The following is a 26,052-nucleotide window of genomic DNA, read 5'->3' on the forward strand; positions in this document are numbered from 1 at the left end:
AAGGTACTCTTGATGGCAAGTTTTTTCAGGGTAAAGTCTGGATACATTCTCTAACCTTAATTTTTTTCTTTTACTGCTAAATGGGCATTGTTTGATTAAATATTCTTTAGGAAAGAAAGCAAAAACTGTATTTTTTCTTACTTTATGGATGGGAAGACTGAAGTTACCATAGCTGATCAGATTACAAGATAATTTATTCCTAGAAGAATCATTATGACAATGTCTGAGGTTTGTTGTTGTTGTTGTTGTTTTCAACCCAAACTCCCTTGATAGTCTGATTGACTTTGACTGTATCTCTGCTTGTCTATGTGGCTGAAATAGCTCCTCTGTGGTAAGCACCACTGGTGTTTTCCTTGCTGGAGGTTTCTGGCCATGATGCAGAAAGGCCTCCTATGGGAAGCTGTAGCTAGATCTCCAGGGTGCCATTGTTTTTGAAAACCTCAGCTTATTTTTTCTTATCCATCTATCTATCTATAGCTCTCTCTGTTTCTATTTCTTTCTGCCTCTTCCTATCACTATTTCGTCTATCTATCATCTGCCTATCTTCAATTACTGGGTATATAGGTAGATAGGAAGATGATGATGATGATTATGATGATGAAGATATATATAGATAGATAGATAGATATAGATAGATAGATAGATAGATAGATACATAGATAGATAGATAGATAGATAAAGGGTGGATCGACATAGATATGGCTGTTTACCTTAAGGATTTCCTACAGTCCCCCAAAATTTTGATTTTTAAACAAATTTTTCCCTTCCTATTCAGAATCATTACTGTATCTTTATATAAATGTAAATACCTATGTATGGTATCTATGTGTTACTGTATCTATGTATAATTTTAGTTATCTATATATTGTCCCTTTAGTACAATATTATTTACAAATGATTATACATTTTTATAGAAAGACAAACTTGTATCTACAATAATCTCCACAGTATATGGAATATAAAATATGCAAATAAACACTACTATGCAATCATGAGTGCAATGATAGAGCTATAAACAAAGAACAATTAGGTACAATATTATCATTTACTGAGCACTGAAGCCACGCTGGTACTGTTAAAATATTGTAAATGTGCAGAATGAAAATTAACTGTCAACCAATTGTACAAAGGAACTATTCTCACCTCCATTTATAGATAAGAAATCTGGAGATGAAAGAAGTTGAAGAGTTTGAGCAGTTTCACAATTGTATAAATAGCAGGATTTACGTCTTTCTGAAGCCAAAAATTTAGTCATTGTGCAACAGAGGAGTGGATTTCATTCACTAGTTATCTATTCATGAAACCCAGGTTCAGTTTTCTATGAAGTGTGAAAAGAAACACTTGGCCTGTTGAGGGCTGTGAGATCTGGTGGTAGGTGGCATCATAGTGACAGTGACACATGTAGGAAGAAGAGAGATCACTTACACTGGAAGCTGATGATTCAGAAGTCACTGAATCACTGCTACAATAAATCATCCACCGGTCAACCAACTCTAAATCCCACTACAACTATATTAATATCACTGAGGACACACTCCTAATGGCCAAGACAACTTCCACTGGAAATCACAGTGAAGGCTCTGTCACATCCCACTTCACTTTTTAGGGACCAAGTCTTCAGCACATGATCCATTAAAATAAAAAGAACAAAACATATCCAAACCTATGGAATTACAGCACAAGGATTTAAAACCTAGAGAAGATTTTACACATCTCTCAATTCATACAATACCTCATTCATAAAGACTGCCCAGAATATGCAAGCGTCTTTTGATGTTCCTTTATCCAAGTTTCTATAAACCTTGGAAAATAATCTATATTGATGTATACATATAATCAGAAGTTTTTGTTTATGTACTGTTTCCTCTAATGAGATGTTTACACATGGTACTGAAAAATATTTATATGTTATTTATGTATTGTAAAAATTGTAAACATTTGTTATATCTAATCCTGACATCATGCCATGGGGATATAATTAGGTAAAGTAATTCCTCAATGTCACACAAAGTTTATGAGTTAGAGCTGTTATGTGAACTTAGTCTATGTAGTTGCTTTATATGAAATCTATACCTTCACTGAGAACCTGTTTTTAAAATCAGAGCTGTAGATTTTTTAAAAAGACAAAAAATAATCAATTAGCATACATAGCATGTGATTCTATTTTTGAATATTAACAAAAGTCTCATAGAGAGAGACAGACAGAGAGACAGAGACAGAGACAGAGAGAGAAATTCCTAGATTATGTTCCAGTTATGAATAATGCTGCTTAGGAGTAATAAAGAAAAAGTAATATACAAATATAAGCTTATCTTGGAAGTATATGATTTACCTACTGGAGGTGGATTTCTATATTAGCTTGTATAAATTACTCAATCTTATCACATGGCATATTTGCCACCATTCTGAATTTCGTATATTTTTATTAAACTTTTGTCCTTGGTCTGAGGCATTTTAAATGTCAGTGTTTTCATCACATTTGTAAAACACGGCCTGCATTCATTATTGCAAGTACTTCCTCCCTTCCTTTTGCCTGGGAAGTTGTGGGTTTCCTTCTCTACATCTCCTTAAATGTTGACTGCAGTCTCATTTGTCTCTGATGCTTAAAGGTGAGACCTAGTGCAACCCTCAGAGTCTTTTTCCAGCTGCACAATTCATATCGCACTACCATTGTAAGCTAGTTGCTGAGGTAATACAATTCCCAAAAGGCTTCTTAACATTAAGAATCAGCAAAACTGCAAGTTTTACAGATCACTTTCTTTTAACCTACACAGTTTCACTGTGAAGTATTTGAATTACGGTGTCAACTGTTGTCAAGTGAGAGATTGATCAATGAGTGGTTCTGTGTCACTTTAAGGCCAGATGTTACACTTTGGCTGGAAATCTGATTGAATTTAAACTTAGAGTTTATTACTTTAGGCTCCAAAGATCAAAGTTAACTTGGTCACTAAACTTAGAAAACTGTGTTGAAAGAGCCCTGTTTCTACAAATTTCAGCCACTGCCATTTAAACCTACATTTCCCATAATGTTTTCAACATACAGCATTCAGAGTACTTTGCTTGTATTTTCTATGACCTCCCATCTCCTTATTCCAACAACCCTTTCTCTTATTTTTTTAGTTAGTTACTTACACAGTAAGAAAGGAAAAGATGAGCACCAGGTGCTACTCCTCTGCTAACCTTTGGCTTTGAGGATAGAGGCTTACTTTGTTCCTTCCAAATTTAGTTGTAAACATGTGCTGTTATTTGTCTCACTCCCAGTGGAGCCATCCTTTGTTAGAGAAATCCCAACCTCCTTTCATACTCTGAGAGATGAAATTATTCTAAGATCATAAAATGAAGAATCAGTGGATGCTTACAAAATACTTTTTTGTCTTTGTTTTTCTTTTTTTTGTTGTTGTTGGTTGTGGGAATTGAACTCTGGGCTTGGGTACTATTCCTCAGCTCTTCAGCTCAAGGCAAGAGCTCTACTGCTGTTTGTTGAACTATTTCTATGGAAAATTATGTTTTACCAGTAAGACAACCTAAAGGAAACAAATGGTACATTCTTACTGGGTAAATATGTGTATAGCTTAAGAAAGGTAAAAAGGGGTATACTTATTGGAATTTGGATGAGGAAAGCTACCTGAAAAACCCTGGCTTTTAATTATGAGTTCAATCATCCATAGTGATCAGGTGAAGGACTGAGGCAAAAACACTCTATTGAACTCATCTCTTGACCATCTCACCCAGTCCTCTGGCAAAGTAATAAACCCCACCACAATGCTCCAAGAAAGCCAGATAGCACAGAAACCTTGCTGTTAGGAGCCCATGCCTATTAGCTTTTACTCACTCTGAAGTAGGAATCAAAGAGCAAGGCAGGGGCTGGGAAGGTGGCTCAGTGGTAGAGCACTTGCCTTGCATGAATGAGGCCCTGGTTCAATTCCTCAGAACCACATAAGCAAAAAGTAAAAAGCCAAAAGTGGAGCTGTGGCTCAAGTGGTAGAGCGCTAGCCTTGAGCCGAAGAGCTGAAGGATAGCACCCAGGCCCTGAGTTCAGGCCCCACGACTGGACCCAAAAAAAAAAAAGAGCAGGGCAGTGAAGCATGGAAAAATGAATAAACCAAAAAATGTCTTGCACTCATACTCTGTAGTCAAAGAAAGTAATGTTACTCAAAAGACATAACTAGATAGAACATCAATGTTCTATGAATTTCTCTCTCTCTCTCTCTCTCTCTCTCTCTCTCTCTCTCTATATATATATATATATATATATATATATATTCTTAAAAACTACGGGATTTTGTGATCTCTCTCTATATATAATCTTCATTTTTGTTATGGCTTATACTATTTACAAATAGAAGCACATAAAATGGAAACATGAGTAGACAGATTTGCAAGGTTATGCACGTGTTGGGAAGAGGTGTGAAGGTAGTTTGTAATATTTTGGAGAGAATGAGCACTTTGACAAGAGAAATGATTGTGTGACATAAGCCATCACCTTTTCAAAAACTCTAAATTGTTCATTACGGCAGGAGTTCAGGTGTAAGGGGCATGAGCTGGGAGACTGGGCCATCGTTTGTGTGCAGTCTGAAGGACTGTTGACTTTATTCTAAGCACAGGTAAGGCATTGATGAGACACTGTGGATACATACTTTAAAAAAATCATCCACAGCAACTGTCACATTAATCTCATATCGAATGACCTAAACATAATGTAGAGTCAATTAAGGAGACATGACCTACATTCTTAGGAGCTTATAGTCTAATAATGGTCAGTAAAATGAAAGTGTCAGGAAGCTTTCCTTTTGTATATGAAGACTCCAAATAGCATTGTTCACGTGAAACCTCACTTAACCTGTCTATTTTTTAAACATTTTCCTTTGAAGTACCTTGCATGGAAGTACAAAGAGAAATATAGATTTTTGTCTAAATCTCTGTAGCTACCTGCTTAAAAGAGTTTGCAAGCAGGGATAGATCAATATTTTCTGAAGTATAATAACAATCAAAGTAAATGGTTTTTTTTTCTTTCCAAAGAACCATAACTGCTAGCAGTCACCTAGCTACCATCAAAAATGTCAAAACTCTATTTCTCTTACTGTATCTACCAGATGGTAAAAGAACTCACAATTGTGTTAGTGTAGACCTTTGTATAAGTATAAAACAGGTAAGAAGAATCAGATACTCCTATTATAAAAGACCACATTGAGAAAAGCCAGAGTGCAATAAATGAGCAGGATATATGCTCTTCTTTAAAAATAGTCATGTTGATGCAGAATTAGCCTTTTATGGAATTAAGTTACTGGATTATCTACCCAAGCTCTTTCAATGTAATAAGCAGCTACTCTCTTTCTGTATATGTTGAGCTTGATATGGGGAAGGGGGTAGACAAGGAGATAGACATAATATTTAATCAGGCATTTTGCAACAGTAGTGTTAAATGCAAAACATGCTTATATGTATATTATAAATAATTATGCATATTATATATAGCTATACATATATAATTGGAGCTGGATTTATCACAGCAAGTTAGGCCCTTGAAGATCATTTTGATAGCCACATTTCCTTTGTCTTTATGTTTCTGGATCCTAGGCTTTAAATCTCACTAAAATCTATTCTAAAGAGGAGGCAATAATGCTCTACAGGAAATATACTCATTATCTTGCTCATGTAACAGTAATCCCTCTGTACAGAAAACATTTTTTAAAAATGAAACAGGTGGGGACTAAGAAGGTAGCTCAGTGGTTGAGTGCTTGCCTTGCATGCATGAGGCCCTGGGTTCCACTCCTCAGAACAACATAAGCAGAAAAAGCGGGAAGTGGTGCTATGGCTCAAGTGGTAGAGTGCTAGTAACCTTGAGTTGAAAAGCTGAGGGACAGCACCCAGGCCCAGAGTTCAGGCCCCATGACTGGCAAAAAAAAGAAAAAAAAGAAACAAGCAAGCAAATAAATAAATAATATAATATAATATAATATAATATAATATAAAGTAGTATAGAAAGGGCTGGGGATGTAGTTTCCATCTTGAATTATTGTCTTCCATGCATGTCTGTGTTATTCCTCATATTACAGGTATACATGCATAAAGCCTTTGGTTCAATCCTTACTCAATGTCATCAACAACTAGTAAAAGTAGTAAGATGACAAAATATGTTACAAAGAATAATATCTAATGCTATACTAATATTATAAGGCAAATTGAAGCCTTTTATTAAAAATATTCATTTATTTTCTCTTTTGTTTTTGTTTTCTGGGTAGGATGGTGTTGCTAGGCATAAACCAAAAGTCTTATGGAAGCTAGACACCTTGTCTACCACTAGGCTGTACCCACAGTGATTCATTAAAAATAAATGTTAATGGGTAACTATGAGGTATATATCTTTTAAGATTTAAAACAATTGTACACAAATTTCCTAAAGCCTATTTAATCCTGGAGTCCTGTGTTCAAAGTTTCCCTTAGGACTTGACTCCTATGTATCTGCCTTGAAAAAGGTTATGTAAGTTTGACAGGACTTTTTGGAAGAACGGTGATCTGATTAACCAAGAAATTAAAGTAAGACTTGTTTTTCAATGCTGGTCATTCAAGTTCAATTTAAAACCAACAAACATTGAGTGGGAAATAATAGTTCAAAGAAAAGAATACTAAAGCCAAGAAAGGAAATAGTTTCAATAAAATCCTAATTATTTAAAAAGCTTATTTAAAGATCACTTAATTCAGCTATTTCCTGAAACAATTTTTTTGACCTGTGACCAGTTATTGGAATGAGGCTTTGCACTGAGTTTGGCAAATGTAATAAAAAGAGAATGGCCCTATCAAAAACTGAAGGGACAATGTTAGAGCAAACACAAATTCTAAAAATGCCTAATGTCTGCTATTGAAAATAAAAGCAGACCCTTTTTAATTCCTTTTATTGCTTGAGAAATCTGATAATTGTCAATCTTTTTTTTTTACATGTAAGTACCTCTTTTCAAATGAAAAATAAACCTCTGGCTACTCTCAAAATTTAGTAGTATTTCCTCAAAGATTTGTAAACTATCTCTTTGAAATGTATTAGTAAAGGCAGATAACTCTTCACCTCTAGTTTCTGGGAGGAGGTGGGGAGCAACTCTGATTTTCACAATTTCTGTTATGAAGATGAGATTTGTTTCCTTTGGATAAAGCATTAGTCACACATATGGCTACTATATTTATGGGTGAATTTAAGATAAATAATGTGTAAAAAATAGTAAATAATAAAAAAATAAATTATTGTGATACTCAGGTCTTTTCCCTGAGAACTAGTTATTATCTTGAGAACATATGTGAAATACAGTCTATCAGCTTGGCTAATTTAAAGGGCCAAATGTCTTCTGTCTTTGCAATACCTTTATTAGTTTAGAAAATATACCCATCTTGTTTTGGTTTAATGCTCGTTCACTATGAACATAGATTTTGTGTGTTTGTGTGTGTGTGTGTGTGTGTGTGTGTGTGTGTGTGTGTGTGCGTGCGTGCGCGTGCGCGCACTCACGTGTGTGTGTACTGTCTTTCTGTGTGGAGAGGATTTCTTTTTTTTTGGTCGGTCATGGGGCTTGAACTCTGGGCCTGAGCGCTGTCCCTTAGCTCTTCAGCTCAAGGTTAGCACTCTACCACTTGAGCTACAGCGCCATTTCTGGTTTTCTGGTGGTTTATTGGAGATAAAAGTTTCACAGACTTTCCTGCCCAGGCTGGCTTTGGACCATGATCCTCAGATCTCAGCCTCCTGAGTAGCTAGGATTACAGGCATGAGCCACCAGCACCTGGCTGTGGAGAGGATTTGTAAGATGGAAAGTTTGTTTTTAATTTCATTCCTAAAAAAACTAACAACACATAGATAATACCTAGGCATGAATGCACAATTGATGCATTATTGTAAGCATTAGAATTATTTGGTCTGGAACTCCTGATCCTCCTGCCTCATCCTCCTTGTTGATTTTCTGGCGTGGGCCACCATGCCAGTACATTTGTACATTTAAAAATAGTTTATTTTTGGTGCTGGGAATGTGGCTCAATGGTAGAGTGTTTCCCTAGCATGCATGAAGCCCTAGGATCAATTCCTCAAAACCACATAAGCAGAAAAAGCTGGAAGTGGCACTTTGGCTCATGTGTTAGAGTGCTAGCTTTGAGCAAAAGAAGCTCAGAGACAGTGCCTAGGCTCTGAGTTCAAGCCCCAGGACTAGCAAAAAAAATGTTTTTGTATTAAGATTTGTAGCTGGAAGAACTGGATGGGGGTAGGGTAACTAAGAAAGATATAGTGAATTAATCAGTAAAAGTAGGATAGCCTAAGAAATGACGTTCCTGATTACGCACTAGTACATAACACTTAAAAAGAGAGTTGTCTCTTGTTTGCAGTGAGAAAGTGGAATGCTTCACAAACTATAAGCCAAAACAAGTTCCTTTCTAGACATATTTCACAATTTCTTATTTTATAAGTAACCTATATGAGCAAACATCCCCTAAATCTTAGTTTCACTTACCAGTGTTTCTTAGGTAAAAAAATAAAAATAAAAAATAAAAACAAAACCTACACATGGACTCACCTAAATTTCTCAGCTATAGATTTAGTAACTATGGTGGTTTTGGTGATGGCAGGATCCTGGTCTATATAAGCTTTTCCTAAGTAATTCCTCTCACCTACTCTGTTGTCACAAACATCTCCTCAACAGCCAAAGGGATTTATTTTATTAAGCTAGATTTAACAACTAAACTCTAGAGCTCATAAAGGTAGCTATGTTCTCTTAGAATAGGCAAAGTCGCAGAAAAACAGATGTCAAAGTTTAGAAATATCACGAACTTGTTAAAGCCCTCACTATTGAGCCCTACCTCAGAGTTTTTGTCTGTAAGAATGTCCCTAGGTGTTGCTGATAGACAAGACTTCAAAACACATCTGAGAGCTGTTAATATCAAAGACAAGAAGAAGATAATACAGGGAACCTGGATGAGTACCAAATATGAAACTGAGAGCCTTATATGTAAGATTTGAATTGGTTCTTTACTTTAGCTCAAGATAGATCTTTTCAGGTTTAGATATATGTGTAAACCAAAACTCACTTCTAAATTGGACCTAGTATTTGACTCATTCCCTCATTGTACATCTACATAGCTCCAGGGGTGTACCTCCATCAGTTTCTAATTAGCCACAGTGATTGGCTTACATTTGATTGGTGAGGTTTGAGATAACATGGGCCAAAAAACTGTCTGAAAGCTCTTCAATAACAGCTTTACACTTTGTAAGAGGCTTTGCATGTTTCTACTTCCTCTTCTGGGATTTCTACCATTGGCTACTGTACGGATGAGAGAGATCCTGAAACAAACTTGAATTAGAACCAATTTCTGGTCCCAAAGCCAAGCCAACAAATAGGCTGAAGAAGAGCCTCACTATTTTGCTAGATGGGCCTAATAGTTCTTTATCTACTAAAAATGAACCATAAATAAATAAATACTTGTTTGTTTGTTTTTACATTGAACATTTTCACAACCTGATTACAACATAGTCTCTCATGTAGATACTGTAGATGAATAAAAAAGCCTAACACTTGATATGTTTAATTAAAGAGAAGGCCAATAGTTTTTACGTTACTTGCAATAATTACTACTACAAGAGGGAAATAAACTTACTAGAAGAATTTTGAATCCTATGAAGAGCTATTCTTTGTAATGTTCTATAATAGGCTAGAGACCCCAAATATAGAATGAGCCAGTCTTTAGAGTATAGAGCATCTCAATTTACACAAAATCAAGGATGTGAGAAAGTAGAAGAGGTAGGAAAACCATCTCTTGGGAAAATGTAGGAGGAATTGGATGACTTCACTGGATTGTTGAGTCCTAGAGAAGAAAACACTGCTAAATTAATTTTGTATTTCTGGCACCTAGCAAAATGGGAGGCATCCCATATGTTATTTTTCTCTTTTTTTATCTTCATGAATCACAATGGAAATCAGAGATAGAAAAACTGGAAGTCAAAGCTAGGTTTCACTAATTAGTTAAAACTAAGCACATCTCAATCAGCGTGATCTGGACTTAAATTAGTGCTATATTTTATGTACTAAAAGCCCTTGTAAATAAAGCCACAATTAATATATCATTATCATTATTCTTTTTTTTTAAATCAATACCTTTTCTATAGTCATTGTGCTTTGAAAGAACTTTCATTAGGACATTTAATCTCTGTTAAGCTACCAGTAGTCTAAGATTTTGGTAGGTGAGAGGACCAGGGGAAGGAGATAAAAGAGTTTTGTATACAGCCTCAGAGGAGAGACAGGAAATAGAGGGATTACTAAGATATGTTAGATCTGCCCTAGGCTGACCTGCAAGTGTGAGTTTCAGCTCAGAAAGAGAAAATCTGATTTTGAAGAAAAGAGGTAAAATTAATAGGGATTGGTCAACAAATTAGGGTTCCATAGACCTCAGATGGAAGAATGAATGACAATTTAAGGATAGAACATTCCTTTACATTTACAACCACAAATAACCTCAGGGTATAAGCTAGGAGCTCAATGTGACCAATAAGAAAGCAGGGTTTTGACCAATAAGAAAGTATAACCACATTGTAAGTTAGTGGAAAGAGGGAAATCATCATTTTACAGTGGAAAGAGGGAAATCATCATTTTACTTCAATTAGGTAAACATAACCAATTAGTCACTTTTCATGACAGTGAGAACATACTGGAGTAAACTTAAGGTAGAAAGGTTTTGATTTGGTTTACAGTTTTAGATGTTTTAGGTCCATGATCTCTTGAATCTGTTGGTTCTTCATCCTTGTGTGATGACACACAACACATTACAGTGTGGAAAAGCTGGCAAAACCAAGTAACTCACTTTATGGGGGACATAAACCAGAGATAAGTTTTACACATCAAATGAACTCAACCAGTAGGCCCCAATTTTAGATGGTCCAAAAATGCCAACTCATTACTCCAAGGCTTTAACACACGATCCTTTGGAGATATTTCATATACATACATGGTCTGACCCAATAATTAAAATAATTTCTCTTGGTAACTTAATTTCTACTAAAGAGATCTGTTGTTGTTTACAGTTTAAGTGGTTTTCAGGCAAATTCTTGGCACCTGTCACTGTTTCAAGAAGAACAATTTTCTTAAAGTTTCCTTATAGAAAGTACTTAAATACGGATACAGGTGGACCCATTGGAACAATGAGATGTACAAGTCGTTATGTCAAAAAATGAACTGTACAACTTTGGTGTGGGAGGCAGGGTGGAGGGGATGGGTGGGTAGCAGGGAGGATTGGTGGGGAGGGCGGGGGGAGGGGGGAGAGGATGGGAAGAGATGGGAAGGGGAAACAAAGGAGGAGGCTACAATACTTGGTAAGAAATGTACTCATTATCTTGCCCATGTAATTGTAACCCCTCTGTACAGTATTTTCACAATAAAAAAATAAAAATAAAAAATAAAAAAAGAAAGTACTTATAAACTTTATCTGAAGGGCAACTTTATGAAGCATTAATGTCTCTGTGTGTGAGTAATTGTGTATGTATGTCTGTGTGTGTAAGAATGAAGTGGTCATTTTTTCTGATATAAAATGCAGTCGGAACTTATTTATTTTATTGTTATTGTAAATGAGTCAAAAATATGTCCTTCCTAATAAAAGGCAAGCGATTTTAATCCTGAAAAGAACTGCTCAATGGTGGTCCTCTGATTTTAATATCATTGATGATGTAGTGTAATTGGCTTAATTTTTTCTTGGAATTTGGAGGCATCCAAAGACATTTGTTCTTTGACATCTTTTAGTACTGGTCTGTATTATCCACAAATTTTACCTGGAATTTTGAAAAATTGTTTGAGTAGGGGGGCATTATTACATTCTAATAGCACATCAAGATTTTGCAGCCCAAATAAAGAAGTGAGGATCTTATATTTATCCAATGCTATATCAAATAATAAAGTGGTTCCACAGTTTTGGAAGATGGATATTGGCCTGTCCATAAGGGAAAACTATACATGAAAAAGACAGGAATTACTATTAATATTGTGCACTTCAGGTTTATGGTGGTGTTGGCTTCTTGCTTTCTATCTCAGCAATCTTGAAGATAGAATGTGCACAAGTAGAAAGGATTCCCCTGTATTATGGAAAAAAACCTTATTATATGAAGTATTTTTGGTTGATATTTTTCTTAGCACGTCAAGAATGTATGAAGTTTAATTTTCACTCTAACATATGGATTTTTTGACATAGGATGATAGTCATATCTATAGCAATGCAGGAGAGAAAAGCACTATAAAACCTCATCTCACATACTTACAGAATTTCAGATGTTTTGCTAATTCACTTTGATTTTGTTTTTTTTTTTTGGGGGGGGGGGGTCCGGTCGTGGGGCCTGAACTCTGGGCCTGAGCACTGTCCCTCAGCTTTTCAGCTCAAGGCTAGTGCTCTACCACTTGAGCCACAGCGCCACTTCTGGCTTTTTTCTTTTGCTTATGTGGTGCTGAGGAATCGAACCCAGGGCCTCAGGCATGCAAGGCAAGCGCTCTACCACTAAGCCAACTTCCCAGCCCTTGCTAATTCACTTTGAAAATTAGGACTTTTCTCTAAAGTGTCATATCCTGAGACAACTGTAACTCCACCCCCATTTTTAGCAAATCATTTCTGTTTGTTCTAAATGTTGGATGTGCATATTCAAATGACGTACATTTTTAATTTTCTCCAGTTCTCTGGAAATTATAGATGTATGAACTTCGTTTATTCACTTCATTCCATTACCTTACTTGGAGCCTAGGACTGAGAAAACCGTTACATAATAATAAAATCTATTTATTAGTTATTAAGGATAAATCTATTCATAAAATTAAAAAATGTTTAAATTGTGTTGAAAAAATTTGGACTGGCCATTTTTCAAAGAGACCAGAAAGTATATTCTAAATTCGTTCTGAATTCATAAAACATATTATTCAAATATCAACATCAAAGGAATATGCCATTCATTAGAAAACCGTATTAAATGTAACAACTTCATGTGGAGAAAAAAATCATTAAAGATAATATAAACAACTCCAAAAAATACAAAAATGCCATCTATTATGGCCATCAATAGCATGAAGAGAAGTGTCAGACTAGTTGGAATTATAAGTAAAAACTGTGTATATTTTCCCCAAGGACAAATTAGAATTTTAGTATAAAAGACAATAATAATAATTTTAGTATAAAAGCGGGCACCAGTGACTCACGTCTACAATCCTAGCTACTCAGGAGGCTGAGATCTGAGGATCACAGTTCAAAGCCAGCCCTGGCAAGAAAGTCTGAGACTCTTATCTCCAATAAACCACTTGAAAACTGGAAGTGGTGCTGTGGCTCAAGCAGTAGAGCACTCTACTTGAGCTGAAGAGCTGAGGGAAAGTCTCCGGGCCCAAAGTTCAACCCCATGACCAAAAAAAAAAAAAGCCAATAATATAACAACAATTAGAAAAAGGAACATCCTGACTATAACCTTTCTTAAGGCTCTACTTACCTCATGAGGCCTCTTGACATCTTCAACTGATTAACCCCACTAATGTCTCTATCTCTAAATGGCTTTATATTAGGTGGTACTTAAAGCTTTGGCACCTGAAGTTGGGGGCATATGATTTTGCTCATAGAATATGGTAAAAATTCAGGAAGAAAACATAAATTTGAGAGAATTATGAGGGAGAATCCATACACTCTATAATATCAACTCTACTTGATATATATTCTACTAAAAATTAAAATCCTAAGGAAAGGGACGGCAATTTCTTTAAGCATCCTTTTAATTAGCATGGTAGCTGAGAATTAGCCACAGTCAATCAGGTTCATTTGAGGAAGTTTTGAAAAGCAAGAGATACGTAAATAATCCTTTCTGTAGGTATGTCTATGAAGGCATTGTTGGTCATTGAATTTCTTTGATGTTAAAGTCTTGTCTAGTCAGGATACTAACATCTAGCCTTCACTGGTGAACTCTGTGGGTGCCATTGTTAGTGATTATTTTTCCCTCTAACCTGACTGTTACAGATGTAAAAGATTCATATCTAATGAGTAGAAAAAAAAGTTGGTGGAAAACATTAACTTGTCAGGTTTTATTTTGCTTAGTTTTTTTTTTTTTTGTAATTTCTCTTGTCAACATCTAAACCTGAGTTTTTCTCTATTGTAACAATTTTGTAAGTCAGATGATATGAATGTAAGTTATTTGCTTAAACATAGGAATAAAATGTTCTTTAGAAAGAAAAACTGAACCCTAATGATTGCTTCAGCAATAGGTTAACAAAAGTGATATTAAATAAATTACTTGATATGGGTATTCTGTCAAATTATGCCCTATAAAATATTAAAAATTCTCCACAGTAAGATCCAAGTATTGTATAGCTCATGTAAAACATTGTTACCAAAACTTATTAATATTTTAATGTTATAGGCCTCTAGGGATCTTGTAAAAACAAGAATCTGACCAATGTACACACAAAGCAGGAGGCAAGATAATCTCAGAACTGGTATGATGCGAATTGACTAGATAACACAATCTTGATCCATAATGAAGCTAATTTATTCAATAGCCAATCACTAAAGCTTTCTCCCTGCAGAACACACCTTTTTTGTCTTGTATAGTTTTTCTTCAAAAAAATGTAATGCTATTAATTTTTGAAAGTTTTTAAAGTTTTATATAGATAATACTTGGAGCACAATTAATTGTTTCTGAGAAAATTGAATAAAGTTTTACATATTACTCATTCATCTCTACAAATCTTAGCTAAAGCTGAAATCGTGAGAAGCAGACAGACACACTGAGAGAGAAAAAGACTTTCAAGAAAGTTTACACCAATTTTACCCTTGTAAATTATTAGTCACAATGTTTAGTCCCATCCTGCCTTGTTCTTTGCAATTTTTTAAAAATCTATTTATTTATTTTATTGTAAAGAAATGGTACAAAGGTGTTACTGTTATATGAGTAAGGTAATGAGAATGTTTCCTATGGAGTATTGTTACTCCCTCCTTTCATTATCCCCTAGTATCCATTCCCTTCCCACCTGCCCAACTCCTCCCTTCCCCTTTCTGAAACTGTAAAGTTCATTTTCAACATAGTGTCTTGTACATCTCATTGTTACAATGGGTCAACCTGTATCCTAGTTTCAGCATTTTGTTATTATCCTTCCCCTCTCCAAATTAGAATATATATATATATATATATATATATATATATATATATATATATATATATATATATGTATGTATGTATACACACACACACACACACACAAGATACAGGGCACTGGAATCAAATACAGTCACAACAGGCATTATAAATAGTGGGAAGAACATACAAAATAAACAAAAAATGATATAGTGCATTAAAAACAGCAAAACAAACAAAAAACCACTTGTATCCATATCTTAGAGTTCATTTTGCCTAGCATCATCTTAATGTCATATGTACATAGCTTTTAACCTTTCCTGCTTGTCTGGTAGTATTGCAATTGTTTTACTTTGTAAAAAATCTAGTTCATGTTACAATTCATCTTCCACCTGTTTGCTGCTTTAGTACCAGAATAAAATCCATCCAAAAGTTGTTATCTTACTTAATAACAACATAGAATTGCTCACTTTATAGTACAATATCTTATTGGCAGTGGATATCATTTTCAACAGAATCACAGAATGCTTATATAACTAGCTAATTACCTAAGATATTCTGACAGCAATTAGCTGTGTAAATTTGAATTAACTCCAGGAAAGCCAAAATCCGTAAGAATTTTTTTGGCTTAGAATAAACTATATTAATAATGTTAAAATGTCAAATGTGAGGTAAAAATAAATTTTGTGAGGTTATAAATTATAAGATGAAATAGTAAATACTCATAATTGGCAGGAGTGGTTTCCAATTTCTCTTCTGGATCGAACAAAGCCAGTTTGGCCAGTGTTTCACTAATGTTTCCTTCCATGAAGTTTTGCTTTAGTACCTTTTGGCACTATGTGATATTAAAGAGAATAAATGTCCAGTGAAGTCTTAGTGATACTTTTATTGATTTGGTCTTAAATTTGATTCTCTTGAGTTGAAATCTGGCAACCTGCTAATGTATAAATGAATGAATTTAAAATTTCAAATTTTACCTGTCAAAGTTATTTCAACTTTTAAAAACTCAAATATATATGTATATGAATATAATATATATATATATGTGTGTGTATGTATACAAGACAAATACACCTTTCTATTAGGAATATTATAAGTAGTACCTGTTCAGTACAAATTAGTACTGACATAATCTTCAAGACACCTTCAAATTAATAGGGAGGAAAGAGATTTAAGAAGTATAACAATGGAATACAAGAGTAAAACTTAAATCTCTAATTTAGAAAAAACAAACAGATATCTTGATCAAATGAAGGCCTTAAAGGTGGATTGTACCATAAGCAATATGAATGAGAAAACATTAATTTTGTTTAAGTGGCATTGATTCTTTGGCTTTACATAGGAATATTATTAGAAGATGATTTCAATGGTTAGGACATAAAATAGTCAAACAAACAAGCACGTACTTATGTGTGTGTGTGCCTGTGTATGGTGTAGGAGAGATAAAGAGAGAAGTAGAGAGTGGTAATGTGGCAAATAAAATCTTAAAATTGATAAAATTATGTGTTGAGATCATCAACCTTTTATTATTCTTTCACATGTTATAAAAGTTTTCAGTTTTTCAACCAGGTATCAGTGGCTCATATTTATAATTTTAGTTATTGAGGAGTTTTGAGTTTTGAGGATTGAGGTTCAAATCCAGGAAAGAAAGGCCAAATATATGAGACTCTAAACTCCAACTAACCAGCAAAAAGCTGGTACAGTGAGAACTTTGAAGGAAAAAGCCAAGCAAGAACCAAGCAAGCTCCAGTATTGGAAAAAGTTTTAAAATTATATAATTATATATATATATATATATATATATATATATATATATATATATATATATATAATTGTAAAGACACTGTACAGAAGTGTTACAGTAACATGAGCAAGATAATGAGTCCACTTCCTATTGAGCATTGTTACCCCTCCTTTGGCAAAGATAACAAGTTACCTAAAAAGTCATAATTCATCAACTGTAAGAAATCTTAGTATAAATAATAATACTGGTAATAATAAGCATATTTATCATAATTCAAGTGAAAGTATTAAAATAATTAATTTGTAACCACAGGTCAAAATATTGGAAAATATATTTGTTTTTCTTATATTTTCTTAAGTATAAAACATGTATTAGAATACAATGGAAACATCATTTAACACTTAGGAAGTATTAAGACAAAAAATGTTTGCAGGGTACTTGTACCAATTACTAATGAAAAGCAAAAAACAATCCTTCTGAAAAATGTAGAGTATTGTTGGTCAGAAAATCTGAAAGTCTGGAAATGCAATAATCACCATTGTAAGCATGAATATCAGAGTACCAGCTTGGAGGAGATGTTAACATGGAAAGAAAGTGAAGCCAACGATGACATTACAGTTTCTTTGTTGAGAATGATGACTACTCATTTTCTTATAGATTTCCTGGCAGCAGTGACAGGATACATGCTATTCGTATTTCCCAAGGAAGAGACTCCCTGTCAATGTGCCACCAACAGGTCAGAATAGTTCAGTATATTCTTCTCAAGCACCTCAGTTTCTGACAATTGTTCTAGTTGAGTATATTGGGACTGGCATGTCACATCTTACACTAATGAAGGCAGGAAATGGCCAAGTTGATTGATTTCATTAAGGTAAGATAAAGTATAAGCAGCAAATGTCAACAGAATAACTTTTTATTGTCATCAAAAAGAAGGAACTATTATTTTCCATGAGTATAACAAGCCTTGTATTTACAGTCTAATTTACTTGGTTATACACATTTCTAATGCAATAATGAGCTAATACTTAGATGGGAAGAATGGGGACTAGAAGTAAAGGCTTTGGAGTGAAGTTAACTCACTTTAAATTCCACCTATGGGCTGGGAGAGTGCTTGCCTAGCATGGATTAAGTTCAAAACCTCAGTATCACATAAACAGAAAAGGCCAGAAGTGGGACCATGGCTCAAGTGGCAGAGTGCTAGCCTTGAGCAAAAAAGGCTCAGGAACAGTGCCCACACACTGAGTTCAAGTCCCAGGACTGGCAAAAGAAATAAATAAATCAATCCCCCAATTGCTACTGCCAACTCTGTAACTTTGGGTAAATTACATGCAATTCTGAATGTTCTATCTCATCCTCTTCACCAGAAGGAACACACTAATAATTCCTACATAGAAGTTTGGAAAACAAATTGAGGTGAACAACCCAAAATGCCTGGCACATGAATTTATTAATTCAATTAATATGCATTGAGAACCTATCTGGGCCAGATATTGCCCAGACATGTGGCTCACAGAAAAGAATGATAAAGGACCGCTTCACCTCCTCTCCAGAAAAAGGAAACTGTATATATATATATATATATATATATATATATATATATATATATATATATATATATGTATATATATATATACATATATATATACACTCACACTTCTATGTATATGAATATATATAGTAATTATAAAACAAGTTTAGAAGGTGATAAGTGTAATAGCTGTAAATGTGGATTAGTGTAACAAAAATTTGGAGGGTTACATGGGTTTAAATTTTAACACAGTGGTTAAGGCAGGTACTGTCAAACTGACATTAGAGCTGAAACTTGAAAAACATGAAGGGCTTAATTCTGTATGTAACAAGGGAAAAGATTGCAGGAGGTATTATGCCTGAGTGTTTAAAGATGAGTAAGAAGCCCATATGATTGAAATTTCAAAGGGATCATCTCTGCCACTATGTTGAGGAGGAAAGAAAAATGAAAGACAAGGAATCAATTAGAAGTTTATTGTTATAATCCAGTTCATTGATATGCTGATTTGACCAGGGGGTTAGTAGTGGAGGTGGTGACACATGATAGAATTCTAGGTTCCTTTTCAAAGTGACTGCAAGAGGACGAGAAAGAGGTAGATAAAGCATGTCTTTAATAATTTCTGTCTCAGAGCAGATTTCTATCCAGTGATCTGCAGATGACTGTAGGTAGAGCTGTTGGAAAGGAAATGAGTTGTGTCATGAAAAGACTGTGGGTGGAGTTGTCAGGAAGTAGGGTTGTGTATCTATAGCTCCATCAGGACAGACCATAGCAATGTAAATGTGAGTTGATGAATAGCTAATATTTAAAATCATGGAACCAGAAGAAATCACAGATGTTGTGAGTCAGAAGAGAGACATAGAAGCAGACACAGACACACAGATGCACACACACACACACACACACACACACACACACACACACACACACACAGAACACACAGATAACTGAGAAAACAAGAGAGAAATGAACAGAGCACCATCAGTAGGAAGTGAGTGTTCTATGAGTATATTTCACATTTTCAGAATGTATACAATAGCTAACACTGTATGGTAAACCCATTTGTATGAAGCTTTTCTGCCTTTACATATTAGTAAAACATAAAAAGTATATTAAGAAATTAAAGGGGTGCTAGAGAAGGTCATGTCCTGGATAGCAAATATAGTAATAAGGAAAACTGAGCATTTAATGCAAAGATAAACTGTATTGATGTCTCAAGTAGGATGTGTGTGGATTGGATCATTGCCTATTAGATGTAGCAGTGCAGAAGATATTTTGGACCTTGAAAATCAAAGGTTTGGTATTACAGTGGTTCACAGAGCATTTAGGAGGCTATGGGACAGGTAAATGGGAGCCAGTGAAGAGGGACAATTCCATTAGCAATTTTTCAGCAAAGAGAAGCAAAGATATGGGCCAAAAGCTATCAATAGAAGTGGAGTCAGAGTAACTTTAGTTTTCTTTTTCAGGAGGAAAACAATAAATCCTGAGAGATAATCCAGCCTGACAATAATTCCATGCAGAAAATTTGGATATGAAGGAAAAAGAGAAATTAGACACAATAATGTCTTAATGTGGAAGAAAGATTGTGGAATTTAATATGCTAATGAAAAGATGGAGCCAGGCTCCTGTGGCTCACGCCTGTAATCCTAACTGCTCAGGAGGCTGAGATCTGAGAATCAGAGTTCAAAGCCATCCCAAGTAGGAAACTCCGTGAGACTCTTATCTCCAATAAACCACCAGAAAACCAGAAGTGGTGTTGTGGCTCAAGTGGTAGAGCTCTAGCCTTGAGCTGAAGAGCACAGGGACAGTGCCCAGGCCCAGAGTTCAAGCACCACGACTGACAAAAAAAAAAAAAAGGACTGGCTTTAGATTTTAAAAAGTGGGTATTTCATTTACTTAAAAAGTGGTAAGATACTATAAATGGTAAAGATTTTGATCTGTGCAGTTTTGGGAAGATATAGCATATAATAGAATTATGCCTAGAGGGAAATATAAATATTAATTTGTTTCTTTAATTCATCCCATAGTGATTCAAGATGCAATAAGCCTACTTGATTGTACCAATTCAATTCAGTACAACACATTTATGTAAGTGTGTTTCTAACACAGACTGAAATACATTTGGTATTGTTTTTCTTCTTTTGCATATATTACAAAGATGATTATAGTATAATGATGAATTTTCATGAACAATTAACAGCTTAACAAAATGATTAACAGAGTTGAAATGGGATTTACTAAGAGATGTGAGTATAAGGGGGATGGATGAATCAAAAAGGAAAACACAACAAGAATACTGAATGTACATATGTGATATAAGAAGTGGAAAATGTGGAATAACTTTATGGGGTGAATGGGGGAGAAAAGGGAAGGATTGACTCTGAACAGATAGCACTGGACACTTAGATGTATATATCAAATTGTAACTCACTGTACAACGTCTTCAAGTTCAGAAAAAAATTAAATTTTAAAAATAAAATAGATGGAAACTGGTGGCTAATACCTATAATCCTAGCTCCTCAGGAGGCAGAGATCTGAAGATCATAGTTCAAAGCCAGCCCAGGAAGAAAAGTCCATGAGACTCTGATATCCAACTAACCTCTAAAAATAGAAGCTGAGATGTAGCTCAAGTGGTAGATAGCTTACCTTAAAAAGGCTTAGTGTGAGTGACCAAGCCTTGAGTTCAAGCCCCAGGACTGTAATAAAATAAATAAATAAAATAACTGGCACTGGTAGCTACACCTGTAATTCTACCTACTCATGAGGTTGAGATCTGAAGATAATAATTTGAAACCTACTCTGCAGTAAAGTCTATGAGACCCTTAATTCCAATTAATCAGCAAAAAGCTAGAAGTAGAACTGTAGCTCAATTGGTAGAACATTAGACATGAGTATAAAAGCTTAAGAAGGATGTCCAAACCCTGAGCACAAGTACTGCACAAAATAAATAGCCAAACAAACAAATGAGTTGGAACAAAACAGATAATTGATAAGGACATGTGTTTATTTGCTTTTACAATGTGAAGACATAGTTTAACAAAACTTTACCTGAGTTGAAGAGAAAGTGACCTAGAGCTTTGTTCTTCAATTAATTATATTTCAAATACGTGTTATAAATTATGAACTATTTTATTCTTTGAATATATTTTATTCATTTGTTGTTGAACTTTTGTGACACTCATACATGAGAGAAAAAATTTTAAATGCTGAATTTCATAAGGCAGTTTTGAGCATGTAGGTTGCTACTCACTAGTGATAGGTATTAACAGTAATTATGTCATAATTATTGTTTAAATACTGTAGGTCAATGAAAGTAATAAGTGTCTTATCTCTGCATTTTTCTGGTTTTTTTCTATGCAATCTAAGTATTTAATCATTGATTATATATTAGGGCAATAGATAAGATAATTTTAGAAAAGAAAGGGAAAGTGCCACCAAAGTCAGTTTGGAAAAGATGCAGACCTTAAGGAGAGATAACCTATTTTCCTTTATTTGATTGCGCTGAGTGGCTCCTGCATAGTACACTAGCACCAAAGTTTGTTGATTAAATTGAGCTGTGGGTTAGGAAGACTGTGTTATTAGCCATTCCCATCTTGAATTATTCCTTTCCCCATACAATTGTACATGCATTTACGAGAACAGAAAGACTGAAAATAATCCAAATAACATAGATATCTTACTTTTAAAATAAAAAAGATATAAGAAATATGATTTGATATGTCATGTTATGATCTTAAATTAATCCTTCATTTCACTAAATGTGTAGTCAAAACTGACTAACGATATGATGCAAGGAATACTGGATGATTAATGCTCATTTCTTTCTTTTTAAGTTAATTTTTTTGTGTGTGTCAGTCATGGGGTTTGAGCTCTGGGCCTGGGTGCTTTCCCTCAGCTCTTCATCTCAAGGCTAGTGCTCTATACTTGAGCCATAGCTCCACTTCCAGTGTTCTGGTGGTTTATTGGACATAAGAGTCTCATGGACTTTCCTGCCAGGGCTGGCTATGAACCACAATCCTCAGATCTCAGCCTCCTGAGTAGCTAGGATTACAGACGTGAGCCACCAGCAACCATCTAATTTTATTTTTTATTTAATTAATTTATTATTTTTCACAGTACTGGACTTTGAACTCAGAACTTCAGGTTTGCTGGCAAGTAGATGGTTTAGAATTAGAACAACATTTTCAGTACTCTTTGGCTTTAGTTATTTTTTCAGTCTTGTTTCACTTTAGTTATTTTTCACATAAGAGTCTTCTTTTTCACCTCAGGCTGTCCTCAGACTACAATCTTTCTATCTATGCCTCCTAGGTAATAAATAGTATCATATACATGAGCTACTATGCCCACCTTCTTTGTTTCAGTGTTGTTATCCTTAACAGTTTTTTTGTTTTGTTTTTGTTTCACTTTTTTTCTTGAAGGGGGCACAGTCTGGTTTCAGATTGGCATCCTCCTGATCTTTGCCACCAGAGCAGCTGAAATTATATGTATGAACCAGAAAACTGAGATTGAAACCTCATTTTCTCCTCATTTAAAGTTCTGAATAAGAAGAAAGACAAATATCACTTCTAAGCTAAAGTAATATAAATTGTATTAAGAATTCTCAAGTAGTGTTAAAAATCTGACACTGCATTCTTGATTCATGCTAAATTTTAAATGAAAGCAAAAACAATAGCAGCATATTCATGTTTTGAATTATTACATAGTTTTTCTGATATGTATCATGTTGCACATAACGAAATTTTAATATAGTGTCTTAAGGTAGGAAATGTTGAAGTACATAGTTTATCAACTATTTAGTAAGCTATATCTCATTTTCCACCAATTGTATATAACTAATTGTTTGTAGTGCTACAGAGAGGAGATGATGAGCAAAGCTATATACATATAAATGGTCTCTGTTGTAGAATAAAATTAAGTAATCATGATCTTCTGTGGCTTCTCTCTCAATCTGTTTAGTATGTGAAAAAGACATTTGCTATTGAATTAAGCTAACAAAGAGAGTGATTGAACATTTAAACTCCAAACACTATTCTTGGAGGACATTACCCAGTCCTTCAAGATTCTTAATGACTTCAGTGAAAATAGCATAATTTTTACTTTCTACTTTGAAAATTAGCTTTGCACAAAATGTTTACCATCAGTCAATATTGCAATTAAAAAGAATGTAATCAAAATATAATTGTTACAATTTTATGCCATTGCTATTATATATCATATCTGTGATTTTTTTAAACCTATGGTTTATTGAGATCAAAGATTGCTACATAAAAGTATCAGTATATTTCACTTGAGTCTTATTCAAAATGAAATGAAACAGTAAAATATCATTCAATTCTAAATACTACTTAAAAATGATTGAAAATGTGGATTCACTATATGCAAAGTCATTTCATTAACTAAAAACACAGAATGATTTTGAAAAAGAGAGATAATTAAATCTTAGTACTGAAAAATCTGACTTACCATTTTTTTCGGACTATAAACTCTGTGTTTATCGTTGGCATCAATTTGAAATTCTCTAGTGCAGTACTACATTCCTTTTCTAACATGTTTTTCATGTTATTTATCATAGAACTGCCATTTAGACTATAGTACATTGATGGTAGTCAGAGGATATAAAATGTAGGAAAGTCTTGTTGATTGGAGCTTAAATCCTTTCCATTAAGATCAGATACTGTACTTAAGACAATTAACTAATTCTAACAACTTACAGCATAACTAAATGTATTAGGTGACTGGGCTTTAGAAAAGGAAAAATAAAAACAAAAATAAATTTGAGTTCCAAAATAATGAATAAACAAATATAATTTAGATATATTTTATCTGCTTGCTAAACATAATGAAAAAATAAACTTGATATAAGTATAAATATCAATATTAGTTAATTGTCAATATTATTTAATTGTTAAAGCAAAACAAATATACAGAAAGCCAAGACCCTTAGCTTTCATTTTGTATGACAGCTTTGTTAGCAGAGTTTGTTTTATTTCATCAGATTTTTTTCCCATGCCATATATTTATATAAACTCCTATCTCAGATCAAAACATGCTATGCTACAACAAAGTTTGTCTCATTACTAGTTTTTATTTTCTTTCAGCATTTATTGATGATATTTTATGATCTTTTTAAAAATAGTATGGGTTTTAAAATTATATAAAAGAAACAGTCCAACTCCTTGATTATTTTGCTGCTTAAGGAGTCAAAAAATACAATCAATTTTTAAAATGTATGCAGACAGAATAACATTTAATTTCTTCGTGACACAACAGAAAGTACAAATTTCAAGACATAATGTTAATTCTCTTGGATGGATCCATCAGTTTTGATGTAATTTGACTTAAATGCCTCATTAACTGATTTGGGTCCAATGTGTAGATTGTCCAGTGAGACTAATTTAAAAGATACTTTTTTAGAGAGATGATACAGAAGAGGCCATGAAAATTTTGCTCATCTATTATTGGGCAACATTATACTTCAGCCACTTTTCTAAGATCACACCACTGCAAAAGCGAAAGACCATTATTCTTTTTTTCACCAAGATACTGTAGAGTTAAACTTGGATTAATATAAACGAATTTGATACTGAGACAGCTTCAATCCCACACTCCCTCAACCAGTCACCAAGATGTGAAGGCAGTGGAGAAATGTACTTGTTAAAAAATGTACATATGACCATATAAGATGATAAGTGAAATGAACCCCCACATAAGGACACAACTTGTATTTTTTCTTGCTATTGTTTTTAATGTATCTAAATGTACTATGTGATTTTTTTCTTTCTCTTGTATATTCTTCCCCCACGGTATGAGCCCTGTTTTCACTGTATTTGACGTCCATGCCTTGCATCTTGTATATACATTTTTCTAATTTGGGGAAGGGAAGAGAAATAACAAAATGCTGAAACAAGGATACAGGCTGACCCATTGTATAAATGAGATGTACAAGACACTACATAGAAAATGAACTTTACAATTTGGTGTGTGTGGGGAGGGGAAGGGGAGTTGGGGAGGTGAGAAGGGAAGAGATGGTAGGAGAAATCAAAGGAGGGAGTAACAATGTTCGATAGGAAATGTACTCATTACCTTACTCATGTAACTGTAACCCCTCGGTACATTATTGTTTACAATAAAAAACATAAAAATTAAAAATAAAATATTGTTAGCACTCACTAACCATGACTACTTTCATTCCCACTTGTTTCTGTAATTGCTTAACTAAATTACCTGGGGATGACTGAGGATAGTCTTTGTCCTAGTAGACTTATTTTGGAAAGCATATGTGCAAACATATGATTACCACCAGTGATTTAAAATCAATCTTTACCTAAGATACTAATACATAACTTTAAAAGGTTGTCAATCAAAAGAGACACTACAATTCATTAACGTAATTTAAATGAAGTGACACATATTTCTTAGAATAAACCAAGAGTAATATGAAAAAAAACCATGCATTTTAATTCAACCCTGATGAATTAAAGGGCAACATTTCTTTTAAAATACTTTTCAATATCCATTTTTGTCTATTAATATTGTCAACTTTTGAATGTTTATAATTTTCTATATTTAATTTACTATCCTTCAGGAATTATGACTCTTTGTTCCTGTTCTGAACTTTTGGGAAACTGCTGAAATAATTACGGTTTTGCCCTAATAAAATAATATTTTTCTTTAATATGACACTAT

The 26,052-nt window shown here is 34.1% G+C and overlaps 1 protein-coding gene across 4 annotated transcripts in view; it reads right to left on the reverse strand.

Annotated features, from left to right (window-relative positions):
• The window catches only part of Csmd3 (CUB and Sushi multiple domains 3), a 928,259-nt gene that overhangs the window by 373,407 nt on the left and 528,800 nt on the right, over positions 1-26,052 (reverse strand). The gene's annotated exons all lie outside the window — the stretch shown is intronic.

The sequence above is a fragment of the Dipodomys merriami genome, unplaced genomic scaffold (assembly GCF_024711535.1).
Source record: "Dipodomys merriami isolate MVZ:Mamm:240054 unplaced genomic scaffold, mDipMer1.0.p SCAF_4, whole genome shotgun sequence".
NCBI lineage: Eukaryota > Metazoa > Chordata > Mammalia > Rodentia > Heteromyidae > Dipodomys > Dipodomys merriami.